The sequence below is a fragment of the Sturnira hondurensis genome, unplaced genomic scaffold (genome assembly GCF_014824575.4).
Source record: "Sturnira hondurensis isolate 20B ecotype Veracruz unplaced genomic scaffold, ASM1482457v3 Scaffold0013063, whole genome shotgun sequence".
NCBI lineage: Eukaryota > Metazoa > Chordata > Mammalia > Chiroptera > Phyllostomidae > Sturnira > Sturnira hondurensis.
In genome coordinates, this window is record NW_028085694.1 from 1,197,885 (window position 1) to 1,208,201 (window position 10,317).

Genomic DNA, 10,317 nt, shown 5'->3' on the forward strand with positions numbered 1-10,317 from the left:
AGATGCACAAACTTACGTCTGTGGAGACAAGTCAACCCTTAAGTTTCTGAAAATTGCAAGTGGGCCATTGGTTTTGTGACCAGAGGTGAGAGAATAGTTTGGTCCTGCATCCTTTCCACGGGCAGATTCCCCACTGACAGCCGCAGGGCTGTGGCCTATGTCAGGGTTCTGAGATCAGGCACCCAGATGACTCTCTGAGCATTAATCTCTCTGAGACCAGGCACACTGTTCAAAGGGGTGTCACTTCTGTGCCGTTCTCCCCAACTGAAGAGCAAGGCATTTTTGTGGGGTACATTTGTGCCAGCTCATTCATCAGAGAATATTTATTTGTTCATTAATGTATTTTATGAGAATTGTACAAGTTACACAGTACAGTACCTTCTGATCATTTATTGCCCAGATTTACGCCCCACCACTAGATGAAAAGTGCACCTCCAGGACGGAGCTCTCTCATTCCCTGTGTAAGCAGTTATGCTGCGATTTACAGGATAAAGACATTCATTTTAGACTCTGTAATTAGAACTTGTCTTATTTATACATCTTCCTTAACATTGTGTCCCCTTTAAAAATATTTGTATTTAAAATGGCAGGCAAGGAAATAGCTCGGTATGCATTAGGAAAAAAAAAGAAAAAGAAACAACAAACCACTGATTAATCCATCTGTTAAAAACCACAGTACACAAATTAAAAGAGTAAGTTAACGTTATATGTCTTAATCTCTTAGCACCATTGTTCATACTTATTGTTTCTTGCAGCATAGTCAAAAAGATATTTTTTCCAATAGACCAACTCATTTTAGCTGACACTCTGGAAATGCTTTGCTTGTTTTAAATAGGTTTATTACACTCTCAGACACCTACATATTTAGTAAGTCCAGCCTTTGTAACGTGACTGGTTTATATGTTTTTGTTCCTCTATTATTTATTTTGTCCTCTCCAGCTCCCCTTTCAAACAATTCATAGTTACCAAAAGATTTATGAAATTCCTCATGAAAGTTTTCCTACTCAATGCAAACTGTGATTCTGCCTCTAGCAGAGCAAGATGCAGTAACTCAACAGTCTTCAGATTTCCTTTCTTAATTCTTAAATGTTGCCTTTCCTTCATCCCTTGTGAGATAGGTGAGAAAAGCAATCGCCCCCACTGCTTAATGCATCACAACGCAGAAACTCACTCCATCCTTGTAATTTTGAATCCCAGCCCAGTTGGTGGTTCCTGGATTTCAGACTCTGAATATGAGTTCAGCACTTTGAAATCAATCACTCCGAACAGTATTTCTGTCAAATGGAAACCTTTTCTTCTTTGGCAGAAAGGCTTTCCTGATTTCAACTGCAGCCCTGGAGAACTGAACACTGTCATAAATGAAACCAGGATGTAGGAGAAAAATTAAACTAGATATAATTTTCTAACGTTGTCATTGGAAGAGTCCTGTTCCATTTACTGTTCAGTAAGACGAAGGCACCTCTGTACCCTGTAAGATTTTTCAAACACTTTCCCCCTTGCAGGCTAATGCTTATTGCAGTTTGACTAGCAAGGGGTTACTTGGGTTAGGTGGAATAGGAGGAGGAATGAAATACTACTTGGATTCGATTCCACTAACTTAAAATTATCCCTCATATTATTAAAATGCTTTTAGAATTAGGTTACTTCATAAATTTTGCTCATTATTGCTCTATGTCCTCCTCCGCAAGTCCCCATTGTTGGCAGTGGCAGGGCAGCACAGAGACCTCTTGGCTCAGCCATAGATGACACAGCAGCTTCAGAAATAACCTCTCTTACTCCATTTTGCTAGGACAAGTTTAAATCGCAAGACTTGGAAATAAAGAAATAATGTTAAAGCTCTGAAAATGGTATAAAAAGCAAACTCTCTTTGGGGTCTTAAATAAAAAAAGACTAAAAAATTTTTAATAATTTTTACTATCCAGAGAATAAACAAGCATTCTTGCTTGTTTACAGTATACCTCCCAATAGGCACCGTATGACCCATTGTACCCAAACATTGAGGTAGCACAGAAATGAATGTTTCCTATATGCTTAGCTTTCTACTATGCTTTTTTATTTCATGTGTACATGGGCCTCTCATTATGTAAAATAATTTGAAATATATATAGAAACATAGAGCATCAGATTTATTAAGAAGAGTCTACAGAGAGGAGCTAATATTCCTTTACCAGTTTGCATTGAAAATACTTACAAATGTCATTTCCTGCCATTTTTCACACTCTGACTGTTTTCTGTATCTTGATTTTTTTTATGATGCCCCAAATATTCCATATAATCCCTTGGATACCTTGAAATGATTTTATCTGTAGATAACCATTGATTTGTGGACATTGAATATGAGACTTCTGAGCTCTAAGTCATACTGGGATTGGTATTTACAGGTAAATGTGAACAGTGAGAAAGAAAGATTTAAACATATATGAAGTTGTACATAGCTGACAAATTTATGGAAATAATATTGGAATAAGTACATTCATTCATTCAATATTTATCCAACACATATTTATTGAGTGTTTACTATTATTGAGTATCAAGTGCCAGGCATTATATTAGTTCTTGAAATTCAGCAGTAAAAGAAACCAACATGGTTTCTGACTTTATGAATTCGAGACATTGGCCTCTTTGAAGCAGGACGACCAAGCTCTTGAATCCTTTAAAGAAACATTGTTGGACTCGATTGCTGTAGAATTCTAAAAGTCTAATATAAATGTGCAACAGTATGTAAGGAGTACTACGGAAAGGCAATATAAAAATGGATGGCTAAGGAAATAGAATATTTGAACTAAACATCACCTTAAAGAACTTTTATCCCAGCCTCCTTATTAACTCAAATGAAATCCTTGTTTATGTTCATACAATGGTTAATGGCTGAGTTCATTCCTGAACATATTTCTTTTGACGTCCAGAAAAGCACCTAACAAATGAGTGCTCTTTGAATATTTTTATTGTAAAATCCAACTTCTAAGAGTATTCACAATACAAAAAAGGTGTTAGGGGTTGAAGTGCCCTCCTCCCAAACTTATTGGTTGAAATGTCAAACTCCAGTGACTCAGAATGTGACCTTATTTGGAAATACAGTCGTTGCAGATGTAATTAGTTAAAGTAAGATGAAGTCATGCTGGCGTAGGGTGGGCCCCTAATTTAATATGGCTGGTGTCCTTGTAAGAAGGAGAACTTTGGAGATTGATAAGCACACAGTGAGCACGCTGTGTAAAAACTGGAGTTACACTGTGACAGACAAAGAAACTCCCAGAAGCTAGGAGGGAGGCCTGGAACAGACCCTTCCCGATCACCTACAGAAGGAGCATGAACTCGCTGACACCTTGATTTCAGACTGATGGCCTCCCCCACCGCAAGACAATAAATTTCTGTGGTTTAAGCTGCATAGTCTGGTACTTCTTTACACGAATCTGATGAAACTAATTTAGAGAGCAATTCCATTTGAGGCTTACTCAAGTTGGATTTTCATTCATTTACTCATTCATCAAACACGTGTGTACTGAGGAACTGCTATGTGGCCGCACTGCACAAAACACCAGCAATACAAAGGTGAATAAAAACCAGTTTCTATCTTCAAAAACTACACGAATATTCTAAAGTGTTAAATAATTATGTTGTGAGGTTCCTCCCACCCTGGTCTGGGATCCATGTCCATCTGGGTGGTTCTTTCCCAATAAATATGATTTATTCCCCCAATCAACTCTGAAAGACGAGATTCCACTTCTATCCTGGGCCCAGCCTCTTCCCTGGAAGTATGTGAAACTGTTGCTTCCCAGGAGTAGTAACTCTCTCCAATCAGTGAGTCATGGGCTGGGGGTGTGGAATCCAGGCCAGTGACAGTCCCTGAGCATGCGATTAAACCGAGCAGCTCAAATCCACCCACCAGAGGAGTGCACGGGGCCCAGCACTGAGTCCTTGTCGTGCTTTATCAGGGCCATAAAATGAGTATTTAAAATTTTAAAGTTTTCAAATAAAATATACAAAAGTTGATTATTTAGCAGTTTATCAACTTTACCCTCCTGTGGCAAAGGGAACAGACAATAAAATTGTTCAGAGGAGGCTTCGAAACTACTTTCTGCCATTTTATTGCAATTTTAAAGAGGGCTAAAAACAATTCCCTCCACAGACCCCTGGCCGGCTCCGCTGCTTCCACCCCTGAGAGCATGTTTGCATTCCTACAGCTGATGCTGCTGGAGCCAGGCCCTCTCTGGTCCCGCTGGGCCCGCACGGCCACAGCTTCCAGGGCTGTGACAGCCAGAAGCCAGAGGAATTACAGGGACTCTGGCCCATAGAACCAACCACAGGGCCAGTCACGACTTAAATTGTCTCTGCTTCATGTTTACCTCTTGCCTCTCTCCATTTCCCGTCTGCCCCAAATCTTTCTATCTCGACTGCCACAGTGGTCATCTTCATGCAAACAACAGTAAGAATGGATTTAAAGGGAATACAAAAGTAGGCAGAGGTTCTATTTATCCTTAAGTAATTTCTTTTTATGAGGATGATAGGAGCCCTACATACGCACCACAGGGAGGGAGGTGAATAAATCGTGCTTCTCCAAAGTTGCAAGGAACATCCGTGCAATTTATGTTTCTAGAAATCCCACTGGAAAAGCCGGGAAGATGAACTTCTAAGTGAATTTATGAGGGTCTTATTATCGATGGCTTTTAGTGCAGTTGCTATTTTTTTACTTGAAGCCAACTTCCTTAAAGTCTCACCTTTTATCTAGAAAAATAAAATATAGGCTCATAATGTCCAGAGTACCCCCTTTAAATGGCAGAGAACAAGCCACAGGTCTAGTTCACACGAGATCTCCTTAGCAATTTTGTTTTATTGTCTCCTCACAGCTTCAGGAGAGCACAATGGGATGCCAAAATGTTTTCCCCACGAATTTACATAGGACTTCCCAGAATGAAGCCCCCCGCCATGGTGGGTGCTGCCCTCTCACCAGCCAATCTGTTTAGAGCAATGAGGTCGTCTAGAATGACACACAGTGAGTGGGTGATCCAAAGTGAATAACAAAGGAAAACCCAAGCTTGAGCAAATGGTTGAGATCACAGAGAGGGAAAAACACTTAAGGATCATATTATTATTAGAGTTATGCCTCCATTCACTTAGTCATTTATCCAAAAATGTTTATTAAATATGTACCATGTGTTGGGTACTGTGCTGTCCTCTAGGAATATAATGGTGCACGATAATAGATGTGCTTAATCTCCCCACAGAGCTCCCAGTTTGATGAGGGGAAGGTAGCCATCAAATAATGATGTAAATAAATCAATTAAAAGTACAAGTGAGTGCTGTGAAGGATAATTATAAAGTGTAATGTGGGCATAAAGTAAGCCAGTTTTATGTGGTCTGGGGTGGAGGTAGTAGGACAAGGGTCCCAGGGAAGGCTTGCTTGAAAAAGTAATTTTTGAACTAAGGTTTAAAGAAACAGTGGGAGTCAATTAAACAGCCAAAGTTGAAGATGAGGCTGGGAATGGGGTAGGGGGCACTCCAGGAGGAGGTTAGAAAGAGGTCAAACATCCTTGTCAAAGGAAGAAGGGCACAGTCAAGGAAGTTAAAGAAGACCTGTGTACCTGAACACCTGGGGAGAAAGGTGTGAAATGAAGCTGGCGTGATTGGTAGGAGGCAGCCAGTCCATGCAGGGCTTGGCAGACCCTATTAAAGCTTTGGAAGTGATCCAAAGAGTAATCGAGAGGCACAGAAAGGTTTAAAGCAGGGAAAGTAACATGAGGAGAAAGCTATTGTTCTTGCTAAGATCAGGTGGAATTAGCCGCAACTCACAAAAACTTCATGCTACCCTCTTACTCCACTCTACACCCAGAACCACGTCTCCTAGAAGCCCAAAGGAATAATCCCAGTTTACTACAGGAATTCTAAAGGCTCAAACTAATTTTATTTTCTTGCACAGTGATTGGACAATTCTATACAATTCAATAGAGGGATGGAAAATCATTATTTAAAATGCAGCAATATGGGCCCTGGCTGGCGTAGCTCAGTGGCTTGAGCGCGGGCCTGCGAACCAGACGATCGCGGTTCGATTCCCAGTCAGGGCACATGCCTGGGTTGCAAACCGATTCCTTGCAGGCTAACTACCAGCAGGGGATGCACAAAAGGCAACCATACATTGATGTTTCTCTCCCTCTCTCCTTCCCCTCTAAAAATAAATAAATAAATAAAATCTTTAAAAATAAAAATAAAAAATAAAATGCAGCAATATGGCCTGCACACCTAGCAAGATCAGCAACTAATAATAGATTTAGAAAACAAAATGTTTCATTTGAAGTCCCCGCAGAGCCATCTGCGAACAGAGTAAAACTTTTTGAAGATATTTCTGTATTACCTTTAATTTGTTTCAACATCTATAACTAACTTTTAACACGGTACATACTTGAGACTATCAAAGATTATCAAAAGCAATAGTAATGTAAGTTAAGTCGTTTACCTTCAGGAATAATGAGCTGATTCATAACAACAGAGCAATAACCACACTTCCAATGTTACTGGCCAAGAAAACCTGGCTATTACCCAAACTTGGGTAAATTGTACTATGAACACATGTTAATTTTGGCTGCCCCTCCTTACTTAATGAAATGTTTATTTCAAATTATCTGAGTTCCCTGCATTCATTTTTTACTCTGTTCTTCAGTACAGTGTAGTTGGAAGACTCTTTTCAAACCGTGAAGCTGCTGGTGCCATGGTGCCTACTTTAAAGCCCCTGCTCGCATCCCATTGCTCTGAGGCTGAAAGCCAAAGTCTGCCTCAGGGCCAGGCCGGAGGCGCTGCGCAGTTCAGTCCCACCTGCACCTCCGGCCCCATCGCGCCCTGCGTTCCCCACCACTTTCTGATCCCGGCACTCCATTGGCGGGAAACAGGGCTTTGAACAAGACTCAGCCCCTGTCCTCAAGACACATACAGTCTGGTAAGAGCTGTTACATTACATTACCTCGATTCCATTATTGCTACTTCAATTGGTGACTTTTGACAGAGTAAAAGCAGAATGTTAGCAGAGTGCGTATGACTGACACTTAATCCAGGCTCATAGAATCTGGGAAGGCTTTTTGGATTCAGTGTCATTGACTATGACTATGTAGCTTCAGGAAGGAGATCACACATTTTAAAACTGAACAATATGTATTCTGACATTGGTCTCTCTTTCTTATATTATTTTATGCTAATCTTACTTCCCATATTATATTGTAAACTCCTTAAAGGCAAAGACTATTACTTATACTTAAACATTCTGAACATTGTCCATAACGTGCTAACCGCATGATACGTGCTTCTAAATATGTGTTGACCAATGGATAGGACACTAAATTCTTGCCTTGAAATGTGTGGGGCTAGAGAGAGGGTGAAAAAAGTGCTGGATATACCCACTCAACTGGGAATAAAAAACGTGGCTATGTGGAAAAGGTTGGCACAAAGATAAAGCTTGACTGGTACTCAAATTTTTTTCAGCTTAACAGTGATAATGATATAATGACTATATGATTTAATTGGAAGGTAGGAGCCAGAAAAAGACCTCACTAACCCACACTAATGAGAGGTAGGCCCACTGCCGTCCAACAGAGGTTATTAGTAATTGATTTTCTATTTTTAAAATATGTGCTTAGCTCACTCCTGCCAACACACACACAAGCTGACTGCAACACAGAATACATTTTGTTCTTTCATTTTGTCAAGTGTAGTTGCATTTTAATTATTTATGATAATACTTAATAGTATATTAGTAAGTGTCTTGTAGTGTGGCATGTAAAAATAATGAAGTCTTAGTAATATGAGAACACGATAGAGCTCTCAGCTCTTAAATCCTTGCTCAGATGTGAAGTGAGACTGCGGGGGTCTTTGTGAGAACTGAGGGTTTGCAGATTAGGGAAGTGAAAATGAACAAAGTTTTTCTGAATTATATTTATGAAGTATAGATGTGGAGATATTTTAAAATGTATTGAAATGATTAATATGTTTGAACATGACAAATACGTTAAGATATATGTTTCGTTTAAGTGGACTTTTTTGTAGATATTAAGACTTTAAAAGAAAAAGGCCTCAGCTAATTTTGTCCTTGATGACATACTTTTACATACTTTATTTTTATTTCTGACTCCCACAAAGCACATTTTATCTCCAGATTATTAAGAATAATTTGAGCATGTGAAGGCTTTTTTTATTTCAAATTAATCTTTCTTATGGTTATGGATGGAATTATAATCATTTCCTGAGGAAAAATAAGATTAATGTTTTAAAAGTTATATAAGACTTGACTTCACATTTTTGCTATTGGTATATTTTACATAGTTGTTTTTTTTTTTTACTTAAATATTCGGTTACATCCAACTTTCCAATTTTAAATTCCAGAAATAAATTTTACAAGATTCAGTCGAATAAATGTCTGCCAAAGGACTCCACCAAATCCTACCCCTAAACCAGCCTCTCCCCCCCAAAAAAAAAAAAAAAAACAACCAACAAGGGCCCTCATTCTCTGCAACAGGGCTTTGTTCTTTTCTACCGTTTGAAAAGTGTGCGCCCAGTTTCTTTGTCTTGGTAATTGGAAATGTTTTCCGATCCTTTTCGGGCTTTCTTTGCAGACCATGTCTTCCCTTTCTTGGACCAGTTCCTTCTTTATTTCCTTCCAATTTTGTTCTCATCTCTCTGCTCTCTCACAATTCATCCCTCATTCTCTTTAAAACCCTGCTGGCTCTATATTCTTATTCTCATTGGTCCTACTCCCTCACCCACTAATTTTGTAAGGTTTTCTTCTCACCTTGTACCACACACTCTTAGAGGATTGAAATAAGGGTTTTGTCTTCTTTCTACAATATTGAGAATCTCCATGTTTTGAGGTTGTACATTTCAAGTGGCCAATTCTTACTGTAGCATTTGCATAGTTGCTTCAAGTTTATTGATGAGAGAATAGGAATAAGAACAATCATGGAAAGCATAATCTGTTATATTCTTGTAAAAAATAATAATTCAGAGATAAAGAAGGTCTCATCTCTATTTTAAAGGTTGATAGCTAAAGCAGGTTTATAAATACATATAAAAATTATGGGCCTGGATGAATATTTTGGCATCTCATCTTCTATTTATGTAGTTTGTGTATAAAATGAAGAGAATATATAAAAATACATATTTTAACACTCATAGGGATTAACATTGTCATTTGCCTTATACAAATAGCGGATCATGACTTATCTGGAAGCTTCATTGTAAGCATTAATCATGCCTCTCATGAACATGGAGAAGATATGCAAGGCACAGTTGCTGAAGAACATGGACAAAACAAAGAGCTTGGAAAATATATGACATACCAAGTTTCGCAAGAGAGACCACAGGCTCCAAGTCCATGGACAACTCACGTAGGTAGAGAATGTAAGGTGGACATACTTGAAAGAGTTCTTCAAGAGGTTTGATGCTGGTTGGTAATACCTCCTTCCTCACATCAGAAATTGAGGCCGGTGTTCTATCCCAGGTGATACACCAGCTAGAGCCAAGTGGAGCAGAATCAGATTTAGAGTTAGGTGTTTTTGGAATAGAACTATTCAAGGCTGTGGACAAGGACTAATAAAAAACCTAGTGGAAGAACTTGGACCCTTGAGGAAAAGCATTAACAGAGGAACTCAATGGTCATTATAGGAACACTGGGCCCTTGGTCTAACTAGTAGCACACAAAACATATAAGAACAGTGTTTAAGGCTGGAGTGATCAGATTTCACTGCACTGAGACTGTGAGGAAAATAAATATTGCCTACTCTGAATTCAGACGGCTTTGGAAATTCTGATGATGGTCATTCCTCAGAAGTGATTAAGAAACCCAGCTGGGTAGGACAGAATCAGAAGCTGACAAGCAGTGATTTCTCAAGTGAAATAGCTATGTCTATATATGTATCTATTTATGTACACAAATAAATATGCATTTGTGAATACATATGCACATATACCAACATAACACAGCTACTCTCCATTCTGCATCAGAGAATTTGGCAGAAAGGCTCTAGACTAATGTGTAGAAATATCACTCTTTTATTCCAAATGCTTCCAGACACCTGTGAAGTTTGACATGTTCCACATTGTAGTGCTCTTCAGTTTCAAAGTGCACTAGGTACATACTAGAGAACAAAGAGAGGAAATGAATTTATAAGGACTTTCATTTCTAAGCAATGAAGACTAAATAGCTTGAAAATTCTCCCAGCAATGAAACACCTAGAAGTCATATATATTTTTCAATTTAATCTTTATTGTATTTTTTCATTACCATTTAGTCCTCTCATACCTACTTCACCCCAGCAATCACCACATTGTTGTCCATGTTCA

The 10,317-nt window shown here is 38.8% G+C and overlaps 1 long non-coding RNA gene across 1 annotated transcript; it reads right to left on the reverse strand.

The window, feature by feature from the left end:
* Nucleotides 1-370: 370 nt before the first annotated feature.
* On the reverse strand, nucleotides 371-9,486 carry LOC118997338 (uncharacterized). Its single transcript, XR_005068650.1, has 2 exons — nucleotides 9,315-9,486; nucleotides 371-474 (listed from the first exon to the last, which is right to left on the reverse strand). It is a non-coding gene; the product is annotated as an uncharacterized LOC118997338 (long non-coding RNA).
* Nucleotides 9,487-10,317: the final 831 nt, after the last annotated feature.